At 38.2% G+C, this 27,727-nt stretch overlaps 1 long non-coding RNA gene across 1 annotated transcript in view; it reads left to right on the forward strand.

The window, feature by feature from the left end:
* Positions 1 to 27,727, forward strand: part of LOC147577435 (uncharacterized) — a 260,510-nt gene that overhangs the window by 219,973 nt on the left and 12,810 nt on the right. The window lies entirely within an intron of this gene.

Consider the following 27,727-nt stretch of genomic DNA (forward strand, 5'->3'; position numbering starts at 1 on the left):
CTACTACTTAGATCTGCTGAATGGGTATATGGCAAAGGATCATGCATATGAACTTGATTTTCACGTAGAAATGCACCTGAGACTGAAAAGGTCATTGCTGGGGAAATCTAGAGACACGCCATTCTTTCCCTAAGAACTATGAATATACCCTAAGGAAGGTGAAAGAGGAGGGAATAAGGTACATATATTAGTAAAACCCAAACTATTCAAAGAAAAAATTTATACTCAACCTATACTGTTAAGTCCTTAGGACCAATTTCATCTACAACTTTAAGAATAATAAAAGTCACTAAAGCTGCATATTAGTCAAGTTCAGAAATTAGCCCAAACTTTAAAAAAAATTAAGTTTATTTTTTTTATTTTTGAGAGGATGACAGAGAGAGTGAGCAGGGGAGGGGCGGAGAGAGAGGGAGAGAAAGAATCCCAATCAGACTCTGCATGGTCAGCATGGATCTATATATGGGACTCAAACTTACAAACCATGAGATTATGACCTGAGCTGAAACCAAGAGCCAGATGCTTAACCAACTGAGCCACCCAGGTGTCCCCAAACTTTTTTTTTTAATGTTTATTCTTGACTCTCTGAGACAGAGTACGAGTGGGGGAGGGGTGGAGAGAGAGGGAAAAACAGAATCCGAAGCAGGTTCCAGACTCCATGCTGTCAGCACAGAGCCTGACACTGAGCTGCAACCTGTGAACTGTGAGATCATGACCAGAGCTGAAGTTGGATGCTTACCCAACTGAGCCACCCAAGCACCCCAGTAATTAGCCCAAACTTCGACATTAAAACCTCCTAGGTCCATGTTTTTTGTTTGTTTGTTTGTTTGTTAGTTTAATGATGGGAATCAGACAATCAGCCCTGAATTATCAGATCACCAATATTTTGTCTATTTTCGATAGACCTCTACCAGGATGTAAATACCACAAGTTCAGGGACTATGCTTATTAATTTATTCATTCTATTATTCATTCATTCAAGGCTATATTGTTTAACTTCCATATTCCAAGCCATTCTACTAGATTTAAATATCCATTGATATGTAAAATGGGCATAGTTCCTACCCACATAGAACTTATGACCCTGTAACCCAATTCGAATACAGGTAATGAACAAATAAATATACAGTTACAGATTTCAAGTGCTACAAAGAAAAATAATGTAGTGTCATGGATAACTGCAAGACTAGACTTCTATACCTGACAAAACGTCAATTAAAAAAAAAGGTGAAATAAAGACATGTTTACTAAAATAAATACTAGAAAAATTTATCACCAAAAGACTGTCAGTTATTGAAAAAATCCAGAAAATAATCTTCAGGTCAAAGGAAAGTGAGCATCAGAGAAAATGGTAGATGAGTGGGCAATGTAAATGAACACCAAGTCTATAAATCAAGAGCAATAATGTCTGTTGTAGTAAATGCATAAATAGAAAAATGACTTTATAATTTCAGATAACAAAAAAAATCATAGAACCATAATTTATAAGTTGGAATGAGTGGCATTAATGGGGGTGAAAGTTCTGACATCCTAATATTTTCAAAGAAGAAAGTAAAATAATAAATAATTACAAACTCCAGTAGGTTAACTATGCATGTTATCATTTCAAATATTATGAGAGGGGAAACAGAAGATCTACATTTTATACGAATAATGAGTGAAAACATTATTAAAAGTATTCAATAATCTTAAATAACAAAGAAAAGATATAAAAAGAGACCACAAACAAAATGTATAAAATAATATGGTAGAAACAAATCCAGATATATTAGTAATTATGCTGAGTACAAATGGACTAAATGCTCTAGTTAAAAAAAATAAACTGGGAACAAAAAGTCTATACTGTTTATAAGAAACGTATTTAAAATACATGGCTATAGAAAATGTTGAAAGCCATTAGATGGAAGAAAAACATGCTATTAAATCCTGATAAAAGAAAAGTTGATATAAATCTATTAATAAGCAACAAAAGAGACTTAAGGCAAATACAATTAGTGGAATTAAAAAGAATTACTTCACAATGATTAAAGATTCAATGAGCAGAATGATATAGCAATTTATATTAGCGAAGTCTCGAATTATTCAGAGCAAAATTTGATAGAAATACAATGAGAAATTGATAGATCTCCAAAGTCAGAAAGTTCAACCTGCCTCTCTTAGGAGCTGATAGAAACGCATTTAAAAATATGAGGATATGAAAAATTTGAAAAACATAATTAACAAAGTTGACTCATCAGCTGCAGAATGTACATTAACTTCAATCATGCACAGATCATTTATAAATATTTAACACATATCAAGCCATAAAACATGTCTAAACACAAATCCTTCCAGAAAATTAAAGAGACAACTTCCCAACACATTTTACAAGACCAGCATTATCCAGATAGCAAAATTAGACCAACACATTACAAGAAAACTGCAGAAAAATATCCCTCATAAACATACATGTAAATATGTTCAACAAAATTTTAGCAAATCATATCTAACAGTATGCAAAAAAGAAAATATGTTATGACCAATTTGGAATATTCTCAAGAATGCAAAAGTGGTTTAACATTTAAAAATCTATGTAATTTACCTTATTAACAGACTACACACACACACACACACACACACACACGCACACAGTAACAACAACAATAAAATGAATAGATCCACAGACATAGAGAAGAGCATTTGACAAAACCCAACAGCCTTTACTAATAGAAGTTTCCCAGAAAACAAGAAATGGAAGAGATATCTTTAATCTGATAAATGTCGTCTGTGAAGAGCTTTCAGCTAACATCATTCTTCATGGTGAAAAGAAAATGAATATTGTCTCTTAAGATCATGAACAATGTAAGGATATTCATTCCCACCACTGCTATTTAACATTGCACTGGAGGAGGTCCCAGTCAGTCCAGTAAGGTAAGAAAAAGACTAAATGACAACATTATTGGAAAAGAAGTAGTAAAATGATCTTCATTTACAAAACTATAGTGGTTTGTGTAAAATATCTTCTGGAATTTAAAACAAATAAGCCAATAAATCTAATACAGGAGGTTAGCAAGTTTGTAGGATATGAGATGAACATACAAAATCAATTGGTTTTCTGTGTACTAGCAATCAGTAATTGAAATACTGAAAATACCATTACACTAGCATCAAAAATATTATTTAGAGATAAGAGAAAATATGTACAAGGCCTTTACACTGAAAAATAGGTAATATTGAGAGAAATTAAAGAAGCCTTAAAAGAATGAAGATGCCATCTTTGTAGATTACATGACTCAATATTGTTACCCTGTCATTTATCTTTAAATTGATGTGTAGTTTCAATATAATACCAATCAAAATCCCAGGAATTTTTGTAGGTTTATATTTGAACAGACTGATATTACATTCATATTGAAATGTCAAGTTTCCAGAATAGACAAAGCAGCATTAAAAACAAAAGAATAAAGTTGGAATACTTTATACTACCTTTTATTAAGAATATAAATTAGCACATTTTGCAAACTTGTATAATGTTATCTAGTACTTTTGTAGTTGGGCAAGAAAACTAGTAAACTTGAAAAAAACCCGCGTATTCTGTGACTCAGTCTTTCCACTTTTAAGAGTATTCCTTATAAATCTGTATGTTTATATCCAAAAGAAATAAAATGCAAGAATATTCAAAGCAGTATTTTTCACATTTTCCAAAAACTAAAAAGAGGCCTTTTGTAGTAAAATGGATGAACGAATCACCATATCAATAAACCATAGAATGTTATACAGCAGTGAAAATTAATGAGCTAGTTCTATGTGCAACAATATGGCTGAAACTTACAATCTTAATAGTGAATAGAAAATAGCAAGTTACAGAAAATACATGCAAGCATAATTGCATTTATATAGCATTCAAAACAGGCAAAACTGAAGCATTTTGCTTGGGGATACATAAACAGGAACTAAAACTAAAGAAAAACAAGGAATTACTTATAATCAGTGTCAAGATAATGTTTACCCCAAAGGAGAGGGAATGGTAAGAGGAGACACAGGTGTGAGTTCTGGAATGTTGATAATACTCTTTCACCTGACTTATATCGTATTTCCATGAGTGTTGCTTACAGCTGTTTATTAAACAGCAAAACACACATTTTATACACTTGAATAGATGCATGCATATATTATATTTTTAATAACAGAGTTTAGAAAACAAAAACAAAAAAACCCCACAAGTCTTTGTAAAACCTAGCAAGAGGTGTTTGGGTTCCTTTCCTGAGCCAGGAATTGTGGTTCTAAAGTCTAAGTATTAGTCTCTTATGAGATGTCATAGAGCCTAACAGCAAAGGATTGGGTTGGGGGATAGCATATGCATTTTTAAGCCTATTCCAGCATTACTCACGTGTGAAAAGTTAGCTTTCTGAAAATCTTCATTCCTGCTTCTTACACTCACCCCTACAATCTAAAAACTAAGGTCTCTAGACTGTGACTCACAAGCGTTAAGAGAAAATGTAGTGCTACTTTGAGCTGGAGGTAAAGACTCATAACTTGAGTGTAACCAGTCATGATGGAACATTTCACCTACTCAGTGGAGCCTGCAGATTGTCCCTTCATGTGAACCGACAGCACCTCAGAGCACTGGATTGGTTCAGCAGTGAAGCAGGGAAAACTGTGTCGAAGTGAAAATAATCTGATACACAAAAATTCTCTAAATCGTTATAATGGTAGAGAAATGTTATGGTTGGTGAAAAAGTAAGTCATTACTGGAGGTAAATGACTGAACTAAAGAAATTTGATTTCCCCTGGATTTTAACTTCATGGGTGGCTGCCTGCAAGAAAACTCAATATATCTTTCAGACTTCTGCCTCTTTGCCAATTTGACTGAAATCAGCGTATAAAATCCAAATGATTTCATTCCACAAGAAACTAGGGAAAATATTGGAAGGGTCTATTTTTAATAAAAATTCAGAATTCCTTGAAGACTATGGTTTCTTTGTCAAATTAGTTAGTGGAATCATAAATATTTCAGTTTCTTGTGCATGCGAAAAGGAATATTTGATCCCCAGCTAAAAGAGGTAAGTTTGAGATAAAGTTTATATAGTGAAACATCACCAGATGATGACATATAAGAGAACTGTGTCTGGTGACTTGAAAAGTGCTAGCTTCTACAATTAGAAAAAGTGATATAAAGGGAAAAACTAAGGGAAGTTTCCAGTATCCATTCTGGTTTTAATTTCAGTTCCAGGCTGGCAAAGTCATGGGTTTGTTGGATCCAGTGAAAAGATTCCTGTCTAGAAAGGATCATGGATCATTGGTGTCTCCATTGGTGCGCTCTGACTCAACATTCTAAAGGCACAGTCAGGATATTAGGTGAGATCTAGGCATGACTCCCTGACCTTTCTTCCAATGGGAAAGCAGTCCACAATTACAGACTGGAAATGAAATGTGTGGAGAACTGCTCAATTAAAGAGTAAACTCCTTGAGGCCGTGGACCATTCCTTTCTTTCTTTCCACTGTTTCCTAACCAGACTTACACTTTCTAATACAGTGTTCCTGTGAATTATCCACTCAACAGTTATCAATTTGCTAACAAATAGGCAACTTGCTTATTGTGGAGAAAGCAACAATATGGGATATAAGGGCTCTTTCCTGCAGTTTTTTTTTTTTTTGAAAGAGAGAGGGTGCAAAATGAGCAAGGGGCAGAGAGAGAGTCCTACGATGGGCAGAGAGGGAGAGAAAGAGAGAGAGAGAAACGGGTCTCAGGCTCATCCCAAGTGGGACCCGAGTTCATCTGATGCAGGGCTCAAACTCATGAACCGTGAGGTCATTGCCTAAGCTGAAGTCAGATGCTTAACTGACTGAACCACCCAGGCTCCCCCTTTTTTCCTGCAGTTATTACATTGCTGACTCTATATAGATGTGAGGAGCTAGTGCTTCCATTTCAAACCATAAAAAAAGATATCTTGCATATATTAGGCTTTACCTTAATCTAGGCAGGTGATCATGAAAAAATTACTACCAAGACTGCTTTAGTCCCCTATAAATACTGAATGGTTTTCGCATCTTCCTATAACACTTGGCCCAGATTTAAGAGAGCCAAGAAGAAAAACAGCACGTGGGGGGAAATCTGTTAGAGTACTTTTGCTATATCCCAACTTCAGTCGACTTAAATAAAAAAGCCCTTTACTGGCTTATCTAACTGCAATCTCAGAAATAGAACGGGCCTGGGGATGACCATAAGCTCGTGACTCTGGCTCTGTTTCTCTGCAATTTCCCTGGCTGTGTCCCCTTCTAAGTAATGATTACATCTTTATGCTGCTTCTCTCATCGAGAAAAATGCCTGTAGTGGTTCCTGGCTTCACAACCACATGCCACAATGTCCTGAGGAAGAAAGAAAATGTTCTTATCAAATACTTCCAAGCAAGTGTTTCAAGATCCATCTTGACTGGGTTGTTTGTATTACTTGTTCATCTCTGGACCAGTGATTGTGGATGGAGGGATGGAGTGGATTAATTAACACAAGTCAAGAAGGCTTAGCCCTTAAGTTGGGTGGAGTTAGTTTTCCTCACGATTTCCTAAATGGGTAAGAGCAGAAGCCTGAACCAAAATTTAGATTTAGGTATCTAGGAAAGAAAAACATTATTTTGGGCAGGCAACAACAACAACAAAAAAGATAGAATAAGAAAGAAAGAAAGAAAGAAAGAAAGAAAGAAAGAAAGAAAGAAAGAAAGAAAGAAAGAAAGAAAGAAAGAGACAGGAAAGGAAGGAAGGAAGGAAGGAAGGAAGGAAGGAAGGAAGGAAGGAAGGAAGGAAGGAAGGAAAGAGGTGCCTGAGTGGCTCAGTTGGTTAAGCATCAGACTTGATTTCCACTAGGGTCGTGGTCTCACAGTTTGTGGGATCAAGCCTGGTATTGGGCTCTGCACCAACAGCGTGGAGCCTGCATGGGCTTCTCTCTCTCCCTTTCTCTGTGTTCACTCTCAAAATAAATAAATAAACATTAAAAGAACAAAAAAGGAAACCTCATAGCAATAGTGATCCACTTTGGCTACACATTAGAATCACCTGGAGCATTAGCAAATCTTTATGTCCCGACCAAAACGCTGGGCCAAATAAGTCATAATCTCTGGAGAGAAGGGAGAGGGCAGTAGTTCTTAAGCCTCCACAGTCGATTCCAGTGTGACTCCAATGAGACCATTGCATTGCATGGGGAGAGTTTATTATAGGAAGACAGAACTAATATCTGTCAGCTTCTCTCCTCATGTGGGGATTTTGAAGAGAGATGAGTTGGTTTTATTCCCCAAGCTCTGGCAGCTTAAAGCCACCTGAGCTGACAGTTGTATTTCCCCTTACAAAGTGGCTTACATATAGTGGAATTATGCTTCTCTATCCTCACAATGAAAACACAAAGGTTACAACAGCGGCTAAATCCCACGTGGGAAGCACAGAGAAGGCCATTGTAAGCACTGCTTTTCCAGAGTGACAGAAAATAGAGGGGGATTACAGATGGGTTTAAAATACCATTTCCTTCCCACCACCATTAACTGTATTTGTAGAGTGTGCAACCCTGCGTCCAGCATGGTCAGCTGCAACATGGCTTTGTTCTGTTTTGTTCTCTGATTCTCATCACTGTCCTTTCATCCATTCTCTACTCATTTTCTCACTAGCTTTGCTGCTCTGGATTCTGTGGCTTCCCTGCTGAGAATTTAACAGAAGAATCAAGCTCAATTACAATGGAGAGAAACCAAAACCCCCTCAGACTTTCCTGCTTTTCTTTCTTCTTTTGGGGTGGGGAGAGTTGTTAAGTGGGATAAAAAAATGGAAAATAGATTTTTCGCTCTTGTTTGACTTATAAAACTGCGTGAGCTTCTTTTTGGAAAGTCTTCCTTCTCTTTCAATTCATTTTTAAAGAAAGAATACAACAAAAGAACAAAAGTTTGTGACAAAGGACACAATTTTCCAGAACGCAAGAGTCACTCAGACAGTAAGTTTTAAAAGGCCCATACTAGAACATATTGTCATTAGAGCACTAGGAAAAGAGAAGACCCTCAAAACTTGCAGAGAGTTAAAATGTTAAGTCTCAAGCAAAATACAGGGAATCAATGTGGCAATGGACTTCTCAACAGCAACTTTGGTAGCAGGAGGGTAATGTACTTCCAAGTACCAGAGTAAACACTTTTCAAAATTATCCGTAAGTGTGAGGTATATCATAAGCCAGTGTGGAAGAACATAGAAAAAGTCAAATAGGGGCATCTGGGTGGCTCAGTTGTTTAAGTGGCTGACTCTTGATTTTGGCTCAGATCATGATCCCAGGGTCATGGGATCAAGCCTCTCATTGGGCTCTGTGCTGAGCATGGAACCTGCTTAAGACTCTCTCTCTCTGTGTCTCTCTATCTCTCTCTCCCCTCTGCCCCCCCCCCACTCTCTCATTCATGCTCTCTCCCTCTGTCAAAAAAAGAAAAGAAAGTCAAATAATTAGAAAGCAGAAAGAAGTTTCGTAGGTACAAAAGTTTAGTAAATACACCTTGTTAATGGGTAAGGAAACCAGATCCCAGGAGTTCCAGGAATTTTCAGAAGTTTAAGGGTGTTTAGTGCTTTACCATTACCGAACTCAGCTGCTTCCTACTTATTGCTATGTTCTACTTTTCTGATTATCCAGTTACCTTTTCAGTCCTCCTTTTATACCTGTTGATTTTTTAATGTGTTTTTTTCTTATATGAATTTCCTGTCTTGTAAACATGCACTCGTTCAAATTCTTGAGAGATGAAACTTGATTTCTTCTACTTGTCTTTTCATGCCAAGGCGCATTGTAGGTTGCTGAATAGCTTGTGGATTGATCAGGCTATGACCCCTTATTGTCAACTGAAGATGGTTGGAGCATGTAATACATTTAAAAATGTGGCAAATATAGGGGCACCTGGGTGGTTCAATCAGTTGAGCATCTGACTTTGGCTCAGGTTATGATCTTGCAATTCATGAGTTTGAGCCCCACATCAGGGTCCATGCTGACAGCTCGGAGACTGGAGCCTCTTTCAGATTCTGTGTCTCCCTCTCTCTCTCTCTCTCTGCCCCTCCCCTACTCATGCTCTGTCTGTCTGTCTCTCTCTCTCTCATGCACACTCTCAAAAATAAATAAACACTAAAAATATTTTTAATGTAGCAAATTTGTCTTGTGTTGCAAGGGCTATGAACAAGGCATTTTTACTTTGAGCAGTGCTTCTTCATCAGTATCACCTGAGAGCTTATTAAACATCCAAGTCTACTCACTCAGATACTCTGAGGGTGAGTCTCAGCCATCTGTGTTTTCACAAGCCCTGTGAGTGATTCTGATAGACACTAGTGTCTGAAAACCACTGCCTTAGCAGGGGCAATTGCAATATTATTGAATATTTAGTTTACGTAAGCTCTCTGTATCTAAGATTTTCCAGTGGCAAGAGGCAATAACATTGCCTCTCTTTCTTTTTTTCCTGAAAATGTAATGGAATTTTGTATATTATCTTTTCTTAGCCATGGTTTGTGTGTGGCTAGAAGGCAGGTTTATAAGTAGATTAACGCACATTCTCTGATAAGACAACACCAATATACACAAAACTTCCAGCATATTCTATAATCATTCGAGGTAGCAATAAAAGTTTCCTTGAATATTCCCAGCTATGAGAAACTCATTCCTTTTGTTTTAGCTTTACTGACTCTCCCAGGCATAGATTCATACTCTTCTCACTAGAGCCATGCAGAATGGATTTAGATTTGACTCTCATTTATTGAGAATCTAGTATATGCCTTGTTATCTCTTTAAGATCTCCCAATTACTCTGTGTATTAGGCATATTTACACCCTTGCTGTGTGTAAGCCCTTAAAACATTCGTAGACTCCCTTAACGCATCTCTTTCCAAACAAAACAACCCCATCGTTGTCAGTTGCTTCTTATATGATATGGTTTTAAAGGCTTTCAAAATTCTGGTTGCTTTCCCCAGATGCTCAGTTCCTCCTATTTCAATATTTAAATACTACACATGTAAGCAATGGTCTGACACATGTAGCATATTACTTCCTTTATTCTGGACACAGTATTCCTATTAGAGAAGCGTAAAATTATCCTCAGTTCCCAGCCATGTAACTGTGGCTCATATAAACTGATGTCATCATAGGTCTCCCCTGACATGATTTTTTTTAACTGAAGTGTACTTTACATCTGTTCCTATTAAATATCATTTTGGTAGTTTTAGTCATCATTCCAATCTGTCATGATTTCTTTGAACTTTGATTCTATCCTCCTTTCTTTTTTATTAGCTATTCCTCCCATATGTCTATCATCTGCAGAGCTTATAATTGTGCTTTTATGTCTTTGTTCAAGTTGTTGGTAAAAATGTTGGGTAGAAAGATTCCCATAATAATGCACGTAATACTAATATTCTATATTTGCATGGTGCTAAAGCACTCACAAGGCATATTCATATACATGATCTCATTTGATACTATAATCCTGGATTGTAGGAAAAGCAACCTTTTTTGCTTTTCCTCTCATATCGTGAATAAAGAAATGATGCTAAGAGAACATAAGTCACGCCACTACTGGTAGAGAGTTAGTACTATAACTTAAGTGTTTTAAAAGGGCTTTTGTGTAAGGAGGCAACAGTAATCCAAACTTGGGGGGGAGGCTTGAGGAGTCATGGACAACTAGGAGCTAAAACGAAGGTGAAGATGCTGAGCCAGAGCCCAGACAACTATATCTGCAAAACCACGCTGGGCTTGTGAAAAGTTCCAGGAAACTATGATCCTACCTTACATCCTTATGAGGTCCCACAAAAATACTTACAAGTTTCAAATACTACCAAACTGGAACATGTATTTGCAAAACCGTTCCTTGCTTCCCTGGATGGTCACTGAGATAGAGCCAATTGCTGGGAAAGCATCCAAAGAGCCTGGCTACTGTCCTTTCTGGGGTATGCGATGGAGAGGTTAGAATTTGGAACTTGACTAAATGAAGATGTATCCAGGCAACACAAGCACATGAGGGTTTTGTATGAGAAATACTTTTGTGGGACTTCTTTTCTTTTTCTTCTTCTTCTTCTTTTTTTTTTTTTTTTTTTTTTTTTTTTTTTTTTTTTTTTTTTTTTTTACTGTTGGTGATGACAAAACTGTGAAGCAGTGGAAAATGGATGGATCGGGCTATGGAGAGGAGGAACCATTGCATACAATATTGGGAAAGGCAGAGAAAAAGCAGCCAAAGATTATAACCAGAAAATTGTATGAGAAATTTCAACATCCTCCTCATATAAAACATATTGCTTGTCACTGACATCTACCAAAATCTATCTACAGCCAGATTCAGGAACAGCATGTCATAAAAGAAGCTCCTCAGTGAAAGAAAGGAATTGTCTCAAACACAGCAAGCTTAGATCTGTGTCTCTTGTGTCAGAGAAGAAGAAACACATAGTGCCAGTTGTGAAATAATACTTGGTGTTCCTACCAATCCTGGTGTATAATTATTTGCTACATTTTGATTTATGGACTCTGCAAATAAAAGTACTGGCTCTAGAGTTATAACAAACAGTTCAGTTACATACGCAGATCATTACCCTGAAAAATTATCTCGAAAGGTGGCCTGGTTGGTAAGACTATCTAACATTTTATCCTTGATCTGCTTTCTTGTTTCATTGAAGAAGACAGCATTTGCAAACGAACTTATTTTTTACTGTTAGAAATTGCAGATGTCCTCCAACTCTGATCCATTAATTTAGATATACTATACATTTGAATTTACATGTAAGACCAAACATCTCTTTTGTTACCTTTAATATTACTTTGGATAATTATTGCAATGATTCTTCTTGTGATTACACATAACATGTGAAAGAATTATGTCAGAACCTTTCTCAATTCAGTTAATTTTCTGTGCTTTATTTGTATTTGACTTTTTGGGACTTTAAAAGATGATCAGCCTGCATCTGTATAACTTTTATAAATAATTATAATTTATGGTCAAGTCAATATAATAAAACACCCTTTTTCTTAGCAAAAAAAAAAAAAAGAGGCTTTTGTTCTAACCAGCTATGAATTTGAATCCCTCTAACTATATTACCATTAAGTCTTTATTCATGCATCTATAATTAGTTTCATGAAGCAGGAAGAACTAACTCATTTTTCTGGAAGAAATAGAGTTAAAACAGGTGGGACACACCAAAGAGGAAAGCCCCTGTGCCAGCAGAAGTGATGGTGGAGGTAAATGGAAGCCAGATCGCCTCTGACTCTCCTGATGCAGCACAAGCAAGATGGGTCTGGAGAAGGGAGGTCAGGAAAGCTGACGAGGAGTCTGCTTCAGGGTGGGCAAAGAGACATGGTGGGTATCTCCTCCAGTGAAATATCAGCTGCCATATATTCCTTGCTTGGAAACTTCATCTGGAGATCTAAGAATGTATCTGACAAGGATTCTTGCTCATTGAAGAAGTCATAGCTGCCCATAAACATAACAGACTGGGTCACATCCCCTCTGATGGGAGCCCTGACTTAGCCCGCTCCCAATCTTCTGAATCATCATTCTGATGCACGACAGTGAGGAGCACGTGTGCTTTAGCTACGCACAGCATAGCCACCTGCTTTCAAAAAATACGAATGGGGACAGGAAAGGGCCTGAGTATTGAAACATAATCCCATCCTTGCCAGCTTAAAATCATGGTGATAACCAAGGTACTGGAGACACTAAGTATGTGTTGGGTGAAATTATAAAATATTATGAATATTTGACTCTTTTTGACCCATGGGAATTTCGTATGGTTCACCCAATAACTTCTAGTTATATTGTGAAAAGTTTTAAAAGGACCTGAATGCGGAATTCTACCTGAAGTGTTCAAAATAGCTTTCTTCCTCTTAAAGGTCTTTTGAAAAAGAAATAATTTTAGCATGATTTTATTATTTCAGATGAACAATGTATTTGTTCACAAATAGGTTACCAAATCTATCAGATCACTAATTAGTGGGAAAATATCAAAGTAAATCCAAACAAACAAATATATATTGAGGATTTTCTATGTTCTGGGCATTATAGTAGGTGCTAGGGATAGAGAGGTGAGGAATATAAAATTCTTAACTCCAGGAGTTCCTAACCAAATTGAGGGGTCAGACAAAAACAAATTATAATATAATAAAATTATTTCAAGATGAAAATATGGAAATAGAGAGGACACTTTGCTGAGCCAGTAAGGGTAATAGAGAAAAGATAAGATGGCAACTGATCTGAGTTTCAAGGATAGAATGAGTTAGCCAGATAGACAAGAGGGATGAAAGACATTCCAGACCAGAAGAGTAATTTTACAAAGGCCAGAGGTATGGGGAAGGGGGACTGTTGGAAGAGGATGGAAAATTAAACAGAGACACACAATTTAGAAAAGTTTTCTTTTACTGATGATATTACCTACTTGTAATGTTAATTCACTGTGTCCTAATGAAAATTTTAAAGATCTTTAATTTTTTAAGAGGAAACATCAACACTTCAATTATTTCCTTTTGATTTTTTTGCATATAATTTGTCTTTTAGATTTAAGAAACTAAGATGGTAAATTAAGGAAAAAGAAAAGGAAAGTTGTGCCTTGATTGAGTTATCTAACTTTATTTGCATATCTATGTACATTTTAAAATAGAGCACAATATCAAAACAAACAATAATATCCCTGCCATATTATTCAGAGGTATGATTACACAATTTAAAACTCAATTTTATTGTGCATACATGACGACTGGTTTTTGATTGCTCAGGTTTTTTTTTCCCCAAACTCATAACAATTTCATTCTTCATCTTAAAGTTCTAAGGTTCAACTATATTTGAATTATCCATAAAAGAAATCATAAGTATTTTCTCTGTACGAAAATTTCCCCCACACTTCATAACCTGAAAATGACTAAAGCAATTTGTGCACCAAAAATGGAGGGGGGACCTCTTTGTTCTCAGACAAGGGCAAAGGAGTTTGAGAATCAAAGGATAATTTCTTGAAAGAGAAGGTTGCACAGGTCAAAACAGAAGGTGATACTGAATGTTGTTTTGAAATGTTAACAATAGCATCCTTTCCTACTTGCCTTTCTGGTTACATGGTCTGAAATAAAACTGTCAGAGGCTAGCATCCCAGGGTCTCTCTGCAGACCCTCTTTAAGAGCCATAAAGACCCAGTGTTCTTCATCGACTCGCTTCTTCTTTAGAGTGAGAGAAACACACACGATGAAAGGAAGGTTAAAATCTAAGGCAGACAACAAGGAGGCAGCTGAAAGGGCTTGTTCACCCTGCAGTGTAATGTAAGATGTTGGTTCTGAGGTGGAAGTTATACTTTATCAGAGACCTCTGGTTGCCTAGAAGTTTGCAATCAAAGAGGAGTCGGAGTCTGATGTGGTTGCGAGTAAGTGGTGGTACCTCTGTTGCATCACTCCCCTGTGGTACAAGGCCGTACACAGGCGTATGTATTCAATTGGGAATCCCTGGGAAGTCCCCCAGCAGAAGGCTTCCAGTTGTGTTCTGTAGAGGCAGTCAAGTCCAAAGGGACCCAGGGTTCCTACTGTAAAGACAGTGTGACTGAGACTTGTGGCCTTTTATTGCCACTTCTGTTGTGTCCTTTGCCAGACAGCACCTGGCAAGCCATGTCAGCATACACAGAGTGTTTAACCAAAACACTATGTTGGAACAAAGGTGACTCCTTAAAAGGAAACCTGAGGTGTTACCTTGGTGACTCAATGATGTGTTGGCACAGTGGGCTGTTGGCACAGGAGGGCTCAGTGGGCTTAGGCCAGACTTCTGGTCCTGGTCTCCTCTCTGCTACTGACCTTGGGTGGACTCCTTCCACTGTGTTACCAGGTTCCCACTCATAAAGGGAGGGTTCCACATCAGACAGTCTCCAGGGGCCCTTGTAGCTCAAACTTCCATCTGTCCTATATTACCGTTCTCCTGGGTTTCCTCTGACCTAAGCACTTTTCACTCGAGCCAAGGTGCTCAACATCATCTGTTTTGCCAACCCAGGCAACTGTGATATCAGCTTCCATTTTCAGGATCTTTTATTCTCCCCATTTTATACATTAGAAAATAGATGCTCAGAGCAGTTGACTAACTGACCCACAGTCACACAGCTCTAAGTGAAGAGCCACGATTCAACCACAGGCTTTGATTCAACTTTAGAGCCCACATTCTTAATTATCACACACTGTGGCATGTTCCCAGGTGACTGCCTGGTGACTGTTTGCAATCAACATGATTGTCTTTGGTGCCTTAAATTGTTCTCCAAACTTTGGTAGAAAAAACACTCATTCTACTGAATGTTGATGGTTTTTCCTTGAAAAGGGGTTTCGTGATCAAATGAGTTTGACATTGAGTAAAACAAATAGTTCCTTTTTAACTGCCAAAAAAAAAAGCCCATAAGACAAAAAAAAAAAAAAAAAAAAACCTTTGAGGAAACCTCAAAGCCTAAACTGTTTATGAAATAGATTTGGTTAAAGGTCTGTAGACCTCCTAATCATAATATATGAAACAGTCTTATCTAGAAAAGGGGCCTGGATTTAAATGGGACCTTGCTTATGTATTAATAACTGTGTATGTATTGAAAACCAGTTAACACATCTTGAAATGGGAGCTTGTGGTAAGAAAATGTAGCTAGCATTAGGAAGATATGGACACACTGTACTTTAGATACGATGCACTGAAATATTAATAGACTCAAAACTAAGGTCGTAATAGATATCACAGTGGAGATGAATACAAGGACAGAAAAGGACCTGGTGAAGAAGAACCAGAGCTCATACATAGAATCACTGGTTCAAAGCTCGACATGACCTGGTGGGGAGAATTGCTACAGATTCAGCGTTAAGTACGGGGTCTAAGGTAATGAAACAGTACTTGAATAAGGCGGCTCATATTTTATAAATTTGACAATTTATTGCTGGTAAACTGATGGAACTAAATTAAATTGGAGCAGCTTTTCTTAAGTGAGAAACTCCTCTGTCTCATCACCCTTTGCTTACTTTTTGAATTGAGCCATTGAATGAAGAAGGCTAACACTTATCATAGATGAGGTCACAGTGCTGAGCAAAACTGAATAGTGACTCCCTGTCCACCAGGGGCCTCGATGCAAGAGTAAGAATAGTCAAACGCCAAAGGGACACCAAAGAACACCCTTTACCTAGATCCCCCTTTTGGTAACAATATGCTGCATTTGCTCTATCTCTGAAGGTATTTTGTGTAGAAGAAAATTCAGATGTCACTGGATGCTTGAATGACTTCACTAAAAATCCAAGAGATGATGCTGTGCCCATTCCCATTTCTTCACTTCCTTACTTTACCCCAAACCCAGGGCAGCCTTCTTTCTCCCTGCTGCCCTGACAAGCTCTTTCCTCTCTGGCCACATAATGGAAACTGCCCTCTCGTGAGTCAGCATCCCACCTTTATCCAAGGTTATTTCCTGAGTTTGTCTCCCTCTTTTCAGGCCCACTGTCCCATTATTGAGCTCTCTGCAATCTGAGTCCTGCTTCCACATTGTCTGCCTCTTTAGTGCCTTTTTCTTTCCCTCAGATCTCCACATGCTTGCTCAGTGTTCACCCCCAGCCCCCACAAACCTCTCTCCACCGGCTGCCCCTCCCATCTGGAAGCAGTCCTCCCCCAGTTACATTAGTATTAAAAAATATCCTCATTCAGTCCACACTTCTGACCGAGTGCTGCATCGTGTTTTCTCCCACTGGAAGCTGCACATATGCATTTTCTCATACCCAACCTTGGCCCAGATGGGGTCACCCTTCAATTCCCAATATTTTTAGAGAAAGGGAGGATTTCACTACAGTTATTAATCTGATATTCATGGCTTTTCAGCTGAAAATGTGGCTTTCTGTTGTCAAGGAGAAAAAGTATTGCTCAGTATTCTGGAAGCCAATAGCCTCCTCTTTCCTTCTCTGTGTTGAAATGTCAGGTGGAGTGTGAATTTTGACGAACGTGGCTGAAAGGAAGTAATGCACTGGGAAAGAGGGAACTGGATGCAGTTTGGGTTAGACTTTAACGAAAGCTACTAGCATCTTCACCATTTAAAATTCTTGGGGGATTGTTGGCCTCAGAGTACAAGTAACTTTCTTTTCCAGGACATATTTAAGAGGTTACTTTTCTCCTTTCATCCTCGATACCTAAATGGTGCAGTGAGAATATGACATGCTGTGAGATGTCCATTAAGTTGTTGTCTATTCATCTGCTAGAATAGCTCTTTAAATTTAGGTTCTGATGGCCATCAGTTTACTTGCCTGCAAAATGGGGCCATTGAATCTGATTATTTCAGAGGTCTAATTCATTCATAAATGTGTGCATAACCATCCTGAAGCATGTTGGAGGATAGAGTCAGGAACTCTTTCTTGGAAGAGGAAATTGTCAAAATGAGACGAGGAGTATTTAACAGTCCTTGTGTCTACCTGGAATTATCCTACTGTAACAAAAAGAAGGCAAGTTATTACTTGCCACCCAAAATGATGCTGGGTGCTTCTGCCTTCTAAAGGAAATGGGATAAAATTATCTCTGTACTGTTCCTCTCCTCTCATGGAGATTGGTTGAGATGACAAGAGAGTAAGGAAATCTCAAAGTTTCTTCCAGTTCGTTTGTGTTCCTTTGCGGGGGGCCTGGAAGAATCTGTCGCTTGGCACTGTCCCCTAGTGAATCTTTGGGCATGCAATAGCAGGATCTGAGCCGGAGAGGTGGTGGAAAGCTGGGTTGCTGTGCGGACTAAGGTGAAAGAAGGTGTCCCTTCTGGGAGGCTGCAGGAAGAACCCCCAGAACATAGTGAAGCACGGAAATGTTAGACAGCTAGGTGGCAGACTAAAGTGGACACCTTCACATCGGCACTTGAGGAAAAGTCTGCTCCATGAAAATGCTTTAAGTGAGGAGGTTTCAGTGAAAAGAAAAAACCTGCTAGAGGAAGTGAGACCTGAATAAGATTGTAGTTCTCAGGAAGATAGGACTCAAAACTGGAAGGAGTTATTTGCAAACATGTGTAACGTGAGTTTTGGAAATTTGGGATAGTGGGTCAAGAAACATAAAGAACATTTCTTATTTACCTAGTTGTCTCTGGTTTCTAAAACTTACCACCCACGGGGCACACCTTACACATATGTTTTGTTGTTAGGCCTGAAAGTTGTAGGAACCCCTGCATATGTGACGATGTTTGCGTTTTAAATGTGTCCTAATCAACTGCAAGAGCTTCCCACTCCAGTTTGTAAATTATGAAGACTAACTCAACATAATCCATGTAATATAGCACATTACAAAGGGAGACATTTAAATGTCATAACTTGTATCTGTAATGTGGACTTAGTCCCGTTTCACCGTCTTACTTTTTTCTAGCCATAAAGTTGGAGTCATTATAAATGTTCCAATCGAGCAGCACACCCTCATTTTTCTTTCCTTTTGAAACTTGGGAGCTGTTTCGAGTAAGAATCAATACTAGATGGGACTGTTGAATTACTTGATATCATAGCTTTTGAATGTAACACTTTTACTGAAAACATATTCACAATGCTTTAGTACAGTACCTAGCACATAGTAATTGTGCAATAAGTATCAGGTATTGCCAATATTATTATCTTTGCCCTTGTTACTGGATACCAAGGATGATCCTTTTTACAACTATTATCTTATTAGAACCAAACAGCACTTAATAGTGAATACTGTTATTCTTGTTTCATAGAAAGGGAGCCTGAGGTTCCAATAACCCAAGTATTACTTACTTTCCTATATTTTAATAAATAGAAAATGGCAAAGTGACTATTTAAGCCCTGAGCACCTGTTCCTTCCATGATACACATTTTTTTCAAAACTCAGGCTGCCTTTACCATAGGTGACATGATTATAGGTGGTACACAGAAAAACATTAAAAACAGTCAATAGGTTTAATTAATTTTAACATATCTAAGAAAGATATTGATGACCAGTAATAATAGATTTGGCAGTATAGCAGTGATTAGAAAAATAGTCTTAAAATATTTTTATCAGCGTAAAAATGCATGTTAAACTTAAAAAGATGTATTCATAATAACACACCTCTGGAAAAAGTCACAAAAGAGGTATGTTTGAATGGCTGAAATTTCGATATCACCACAGTGAATCACACTTCCTGGACTTGTCAAACTTCTCTCTTCAGGAGCTCACTGATGGCTTAGGGCCTGGAACAATCCACCTACACACTCACACAACACATCTTATCTTAAAATATCACTAAAAATTTTGTCTAAGTTGCTACTGTAAAGAAAATATAATTTTAAAAGCAAGAAAAAGGTTCTTATATGCTTAACATTACCATTCTCTCTTTCCCCTCACTAGCTACTTCTTACACTCTTTGCTCAGCTACTGCCTCACTGTGATGGCTCCAGGCATCTGAGCAAGGTGGTTGTTTGAACACCTTAGGGACTTGATCCACTCCAAAAGTTAAATTTTATTCAGGCCATCACTCTCCAGGAGGAACATCATGCCACAGTAGCATAGGTAAATACTTCCCCTGCCTTTATTTGTTTTCCCGCCTGTAGAAGGCACCTAGAGATCCCTACCTCCTGGCATTCATGGACTTCCCTTTCATGCAGGCTGGGCCCGGTGATTTGTTCTTATGGATGGAATCTGATTAAAGTGATAAGATGTCACTTCCACGATTAGATTACAAAAGATGTCCATCTTGCTGGACTCTCTCCCCTTTGACTTCTCCATTTGTACTCTGATGAAGCAAGCTGCCATGTTGGAGAGGTCCATGTGACAAGCAATTGAGGCCAGCCTCTAGGCAAAAGCCTTCAAGGAACTGGGGCCATCGGTCCAACACCCATGGTGAATGGTAGCCTGCCAGTAATCATAATAGTGATCCTGGGTGGATTCTTCTAGATATAATAGGCAGAGCCTGCACCTGGATTGCAGCCCATGGGAGGCCCTGAAGGAAAAGACCCAGCTGAACTGTGCCTGGATTCCTGACCTACAGAAACTTTGAGAAAATAATTGTCGTTATTTCAAGCTACAGAGCTTGGGAGTAGCAATAGATAACTAACATACTGCCTTACTAAATTAGATTTTATAAAGGTCACATTGTGGACCTTCTCTGTACCCATGGCTGTATTTTACTTACTTACTTACTTACTCCCTACTTACTTAGGGAGAATTTGTCATCAAATACATTTTACTGACCTTTAACTCCCTGCAAGATATTCCTCATCTCTAACCCCACCTCCAGTTATTTCTGGTGGAGAAATATCTGGTGGATATTTCTGGTGTGTTTTTTCTTTCACATTTTCTTATGAATAAGTCCTATTAGCTACAGTGGGGTTTCTGTCTTTTCCTCCTATCTGTCCCAAGCCATCTGCTGCTGAGCTCTCTGTTACTTATAAAGCTGGGGAAGAATTTATCAGCCCTGCGTCCAGTAGGGAACAATTCAGCTGCCACACTCCAGGAATTTCTATCCTCTCTGGGCAATGATATAGAGATTCTAGAGCCTTCTGATGTGTCAGGGCAGTACGGGAAAGGCTCTGGAGTCGATCAGCTGAAACAGTTCCAGTTTCTTGGCAGAAGAAGGAAGAAACCCTATTTCTCCATTGTTTAAGCTTTTCTTCTTTTATTATATGAACATTTAAAGCTATAAATATTCTTTTTTAAATGTTTATTTATTTTTGAAGGAGAGAGAGACAGAGCATGAGTGAGAGAGGGGCAGGGAGAGAAGGAAACACAGAATCTGAGGCTGACTCCAGGCTCTGAGTTGTCAGCACAGAGCCTGACGTGGGGCTCGAACTCACAAGCCGACCTGAGCTGAAGTCAGACGCTTAACCATCTGAGACACCCAGGCTCCCCAAAGCTATAAATATTCTTTTAAGACGTATCAAAAGACATATCAAAAATTTTGAGGAGCTTTTTTCCTCTTTTTAGCTTCAGTTTCCTTTTTCTTTGTGATTCAGTTTAGTTTCTGTTACTATGTCTTCAAGTTCACTGTTTTCCTTATGCTGTGTCTAATTTCATGTTTAAGCCTATTTAGCGAATTTTTAATTTCAGGTATGGTGTTGTTTTAGCTTTGGGAAATTACTGATTTCCATATATCTTCCATTTCCATTTCTCTCTTCATTATGTTCATGTTTTCTTGCAAATCCTTGAACATATTTGTAATAGCTTTCTGAAAGTTCTTTATTAATCCCAACACCTCTATTTTTTTCTGACTCTCTCCACTGACTGATTTTCTTCTGATTTATGGGTACATTTTATTGCTTCTTTCATACTAGTAATTTTTGAAAGCCGACTAGCTAATATAGAAATTAAATTGCCAAGTTTCTGGATTCTGGTGACTTCTTTTAAAGAATGTTGACATTTGTTTAGGCAGGCAGTTAAAATTATTTGCAAGTCAACTTGATCATTTTAAAGCTTACTTTAAGGTTAAGCCTTGTTTATTAGCTTAGACCTAGAGTATCCTTTAAGGCATATCTACCTCTACTATGAAAGCAGGACATTCTGCTATCTCTACTGAATGCTCCAACAAGGACTCTCTCTGCTTGTTTGGAAATCAAATGTGTCCCAAACAGGTGTAATCTTTGGGAATTATTTAGATTATAACCCTTCAGTAGCTGTTCTTTTCTAGTGATTGTCCTTTGCCCAGTCATAGGAAGACCCTTTTATTTTAAGTAAAAAATATTTTTAATGTTTATTTTTGAGAGAGGGAGAGCTTGAGCAGGAGAAGGGCAGAGAGGGATACACAGAATCCAAAGCAGGTTCCAGGGTCCAGGCTGTCAGCACAGAGCCTGATGCAGGGCTCTCATGAATCATGAGATCATAACCTGAGCTGAAGTCAGATGCTCACCCTATTGAGTCACCCAGGAGCCCCAAGACTCTTTTAAAGTTATTGACTACTGGGGCGCCTGGGTGGCGCAGTCGGTTAAGCGTCCGACTTCAGCCAGGTCACGATCTCGCGGTCCGTGAGTTCGAGCCCCGCGTCAGGCTCTGGGCTGATGGCTCAGAGCCTGGATCCTGTTTCCGATTCTGTGTCTCCCTCTCTCTCTGCCCCTCCCCCGTTCATGCTCTGTCTCTCTCTGTCCCAAAAATAAAAATAAACATTAAAAAAAAAAAATTAAAATAAAAAAAAAAATAAATAAAGTTATTGACTACTAAGTCCAACACCTCTGTTTTTTTCGGACTCTATCTTCACTGACTGATTTTATTCTGATTATGGGTACAATTTCTTGCTTCTTTCATCATTAATTGAGATCCTTCCCTTCAGGGTATGAAATGATTCTAAGGGTCTTACTCAAAATATACCTTTTAGGGAGGTAGCTCTGATTTGGGGGATATATATGTTTTTCATTTTCTAAGCCTGATCATGGTATTGGAAGAGAAGTGGCCCTGTGGCTTTTGTGTCACATTAGGACAGAAGGATCTCTGTCAAGTGTGGTTTTGGTGCCTTGGTTTAAACTGCTTGGTGCTAGCACAGAATCATTCACATTTACCTAGTAGTTTAAAGCCTTTTTTCTGGCATGGTTTAGAAGGGCAAATTGCTCTTTTCCATTCATACTTCCATTAACTTATACTTTTCTCCATTAGTAGAAAATTTTGTAGGAAAACAAGTAAACATGGCCATGTAAATGGATAGAAACTGACTTATAGAAAGATCCATGTACGGGCGCCTGGGTGGCTCAGTCGATTAAGCATCTGACTCTTAGTTTTGGCTCAGGTGATAACCTCACAATTCTTGAGTTTTAGCCCTGTGTTGGGCTCTGTACTGGCACATTGAAGCCTGGTTGGGATTCTCTGTCTCCCTCTTGCTCTGCCCCTCCCCTGCTCGCTCTCTATCTCTCTCTCTCAAAATAAATAAATAAACTTTATTATTTTTTTCACATTTTTAAAATTTTTTATTTTTGAGACAGAGACAGAGCATGAGTGGGGGAGGGGCAGAGAGAGGGAGACACAGAATCCAAAGGTAGGCTCCATGCTCTGAGCCATCAGCACAGAGCCCGATGCGTAGCTCAAACTCGTCAATCTCGACATCATGACCTGAACTAAAGTCGGATGCTCAACTGACTGAGCCACCCTGGCGCCCCAAATAAATAAACTTAAAAAAAAAGAAAGATAAGACACAGAACAGATGAACATAAGGGAAGGGAAGTAAAAATAATATAAAAACAAGGAGGGGACAAAACATAAGAGACTCTTAAATATGGAGAACAGAGGGTTACTGGAGAGGTTATGGGAGGGGGGATGGGCTAAATGGGTAAGGGGCATTAAGGAATCTACTCCTGAAATCATTGTTGCACTATATGCTAACTAATTTGGATGTAAATTAAGAAAAAATAAATTAAGTTGAAAAATTCAACTTAAAAAAAAAAAGGAAATGTCCATGTAAAGGGAGACATGCAAATATGTTAGCATGCTTCAATCTGCCAAGCACAGTGGTCTGAGAGGTAGGGGTCAATAAATAATACTCCCCCTTTTCCACCCAAGTTCAAAAACATTGAGAGATGAAATAGGATTCAGGTATGTGGATTAAAAAAAAAAACATATTGCCTTTATTGCTTATACATTACTAGGATGATATGGGTAAGTGGGAAAGCATACTGGACTTACAAGTACTTTTGCTTCCCCTACTCCTGGTCCAGTCCTGGCATCCAAGGGGAACGTGAATCCATAGGCGAGTCGCCATTACCCAAATTTCTGCTTCAAGAAATTAACGCCTGCCTTCTCCTTGCTACAAAGAGATGTATTGAAGATTTATGTTGATAAGAAGGATTGAACTCTTTTGCGCTAGCTGCCACCAATAGAAATGTTTATTACATCCAGTTTATATGTGGAATAAGGAGAATAGACTGATTGTGTGATTTGTTCAAGGTTATAGTTATCAAAACAAGAAAGAAGGGATGAGTTCACAGAAACTGTCTCCCAACCAAACAGGGGTTCTCACTTTTTTAAAAAGAAGTCTTTAAAAAAAATCCCATATAAAGAAATTGTGGTTTATATACACAATGGACTACTACATGGCAATGAGAAAGAATGAAATATGGCCTTTTGTAGCAACGTGGATGGAACTGGAGAGTGTTATGCTAAGTGAAATAAACCATACAGAAAGACAGATACCATATGTTTTCACTCTTATGTGGATCCTGAGAAACTTAACAGAAACCCATGGGGGAGGGGAAGAAAAAAAAAAAAAAAAAAAAAAAGAGGTTAGAGTGGGAAAGAGCCAGAGCATAAGAGACTCTTAAAAACTGAGAACGGGGGCGCCTGGGTGGCGCAGTCGGTTGAGCGTCAGACTTCAGCCAGGTCACGATCTCACGGTCCGTGAGTTCGAGCCCCGCGTCAGGCTCTGGGCTGATGGCTCAGAGCCTGGAGCCTGTTTCCGATTCTGTGTCTCCCTCTCTCTCTGCCCCTACCCCATTCATCCTCTGTCTCTCTCTGTCCCAAAAATAAAAATAAAAAACGTTGAAAAAAAAAAAAAACTGAGAACAAACTGAGGGTTGATGGGGGGTGGGAGGGAGGGGAGGGTGGGTGATGGGTATTGAGGAGGGCATCTTTTGCGATGAGCACTGGGTGTTGTATGGAAACCAATTTGACAATAAATTTCAAAAAAAAATCCCATCTTGTGTGGAGGATTTCTGTTTTTGTTTGTTTGGTTTAAGATTAGCAGCACACCTGGAACATTCTCTTCATTTCTGTCTGCCATTGCACATAATTTTACTTCCCATAAAGTCCTATTCTAAATTCCTACTTCCCAGATTAATCTCACCTCCTCACATTCTGAAGAGAGAATGTTGTGAAAGAAAGAACAAGGGCTCAGAGCCCCAGTGTGGCCATGGTAGTGACAAACTCTAAGTCCCAGTTTCTTCATCAAGATAGGGATAGTAAAAACTTAGTCTTTTATTTGAAAGAGCTAAAGCAAGTGAGATAAGGCAAGAGAGGTATTTGTAAATTAGAAAAGACTAATTCTAGTTATTATTTTTATTATCCTTCCTTTGCTTTGTAGATTTTGCCTGGCCTTAATATAATACTCTGCACTATATTAATATGTCTATTTGAAAATTACTTTCTAAGCCTTCCCAAGCCCTTTTTGTGACTTATAAATTCTCCAAGGACAGGACAATCTCTTCTGTTTCTTTTATATCCAGCGCCTCCTGCTTTCACATTGGCGCACTGTCAATCGATATCATCTTGAACATAAAGTTCCGTGAGAAGCAAGTGATGAAAAATGACTTTGGATCATCCACAGACTATGACACCAGCAATATAGACCATATGCTTCTGTCAGAAGAATGAGAGAAGGAACTGGACGATAGGGTTGTAAACTACAGCAGCCTTGACATGAAGCACAGAGCAAATAGTTATTAGCATTAGCAACAGACTTTGGGGGGTAGAAGGTAAGAGCGGTAAAAAAAATTACTGCCTTATGGATAAAAGTAGTGTTCCCTTATTAAATCAAAGCATGTGAAATTCATGGCTTAGCAAGTAGAGACCTGAGGCCCCCTTGGGAGCCCCCATATCTCTTTTCTATGAGGTTTATCTTTCTCTTGGGCACTTTACTAGGAATCCATTGCCAGTGGTTCTTCCCTAAGGACACTGCTCTCTCCCTCAAAAGCTGAGGCCCAAATGCAAACACAATCCCTTTAGTACAGTTAAAAATAGTGGGAAATGTCAAAAAGTTTCCTAAAAGCAACAAAAGACAAATGAAAAAAAAAAATGCAAGAAATCTCAAACCAGTACATTTTACAAAGCATAGGTTCATAGCCTGTGAGAAATACCAGCTTGTTTCAAGGTTCACAGCTTGGTCCAGTGCTAAACAAATACTTCTACTTCTTCCATCAAGAGCTGCTACAACTTTAAAAGCATCTTACCCTGTTTTCCTGCTTCCAGAATACCTATCTAACGAAATATGGGGTTGCCATCATACCTCCCTGTTTGTCTCTGCTACTCGGTTGCAAACCATGGGATAAAGACTAAAGGAGAAGGTTCTGCCTCCCCACTTACGCCCAGGACCCTTTTACTTAGCTTTTAATTTCATGAAAGCAAAATTCTACCCTGACCATTGCCATAGTTTATGATGGAAATTCCACACATTTTACAAATAAGAAATGGTTTGCTCTTTTTCATAAGGGTGTCCCATTTTTGCAGTAAAACTTATTGTCATGCCACATGAATTATGCACATGAAAAATAAGAGCTCCTTTCTTTATACTGGAAAAAACTGATTCTTAGCTTTTGAAGATTTCTACATTAGTTTTCAGGAAACCCATGGATTTGAGGGCTTGGGTATCCATGTTTTCAATTTCAATTCCTAAAGCCCCCAATAAGCTAATTACTAGTTATTGCTTGATTGTTGCTCTAACTGGGACCCGCCCATGTGGAATTGCTGGTATATTAAATGAGAAATCATTTGCTTTCTTTCCTGAAGTCTGTCAGAAATTTTAATGTGTAGAAGTGAGTCCCTAATTGAAACTGCAGTGTATCTAAAGACTGGAAAAAACAAACAAAGTTCAAGGAAAGCTGTTGAAAATCCTGGGGCATTTTCTCCCAATGATCACAGTTTTCAAAATTATAATAATATCACAACCATGATATAATCACCTTAGTCAGATTTCCCTAATTTTATCTGGAATCTGTGTGTGTGTGTGTGTGTGTGTGTGTGTGTGTGTGTGTTAAGTACAGTACACTTTTGCCATCTCTAAGGGCTTGTGTATGCACAAACAGAGTTAAGATGTTGAACTATTGCAATAGCACAAGGGTCTCTCATGCTATCCTTTTATAACCACACCTATCTCCCTTTATGTCCTTTCCTGTCCCTGAACGCTGGCAACCAGTTATCTGTTCTCCATTTCTAAAATTTTGTCATTTCAAAAATTTTATAATATGGAATCATACAATCTTTTTAACTTTTTGAGATGGGCTGTGTTTCACTCAACCCAATTTCCTAGAAATCCATCCAACCTGTTGTCTTCAATAATTCACTTCTTTTTATTGATGAGTAGTATGCCATTGTATGTATATCCCACAGATTGCTTAAACATTCACTTGTTGGAGAAATGGGCTAGTTCCAGTTCTTGGCTATTTTAAATAAAGCTGTTATGAATATTTGTTTTGTGGGTTTTTAAGACTATGAAAAGAAAGTTTTCAGTTCTGGGATAGATGCTCAACAGTGCAGTTGCAGGGTCATATGGTAATTTCACGTTTAGCTTTGTAAGAAACTGTCAGACTATTTTCCAGAACACCATTAAATTCCCATCAGTAAAGTAAGAGTGATTCAGTTTCTCTGAATCCTCACCTGCATTTGGAGTTGTCAATACTTTTTAATTTAGCTGTCTTGATAGGTAGGTGTGTGGTGGTATCTCACTGTGGCTTTGTGTTTCTGTGATGGCTAATGATGTTGAACATCTTTTCATGTGCTTATTTCCCATCTGTATACCCTCTTCAGAGAAATGTCTGTTCATGTCTTTTGCCCATTTTCCAATTGGATGTATACTTTTTACTTATTTGATTATTTTCATTATTCAATATCAAGAGTTATTTATGTATGTCAGATACAAGTTCTTTGTCAGATATGTATTTTGCAAGTATTTTCTCCTACTCTGGATCTTGTATTTTCATTCTGGTCACATGGGATTTCACAGAGCAAAAGTTTTAAATTTCAATGAGGTCCAATTTATAAATTTTTCCTCTTATGGATCCTGATTTTGTGTCAAGTATAACAACCTTTGTTTAGATCTATATTCTAAAGAGTTGGGTCCTATTTTAAAGTTTTGTTGCTTTATGTTTTGCATGTAAGTCACATGATTCATTT

This window comes from Puma concolor, chromosome C2 (genome assembly GCF_028749965.1).
Source record: "Puma concolor isolate L17-30 chromosome C2, mPumCon1.1.hap2, whole genome shotgun sequence".
Taxonomy (NCBI): domain Eukaryota; kingdom Metazoa; phylum Chordata; class Mammalia; order Carnivora; family Felidae; genus Puma; species Puma concolor.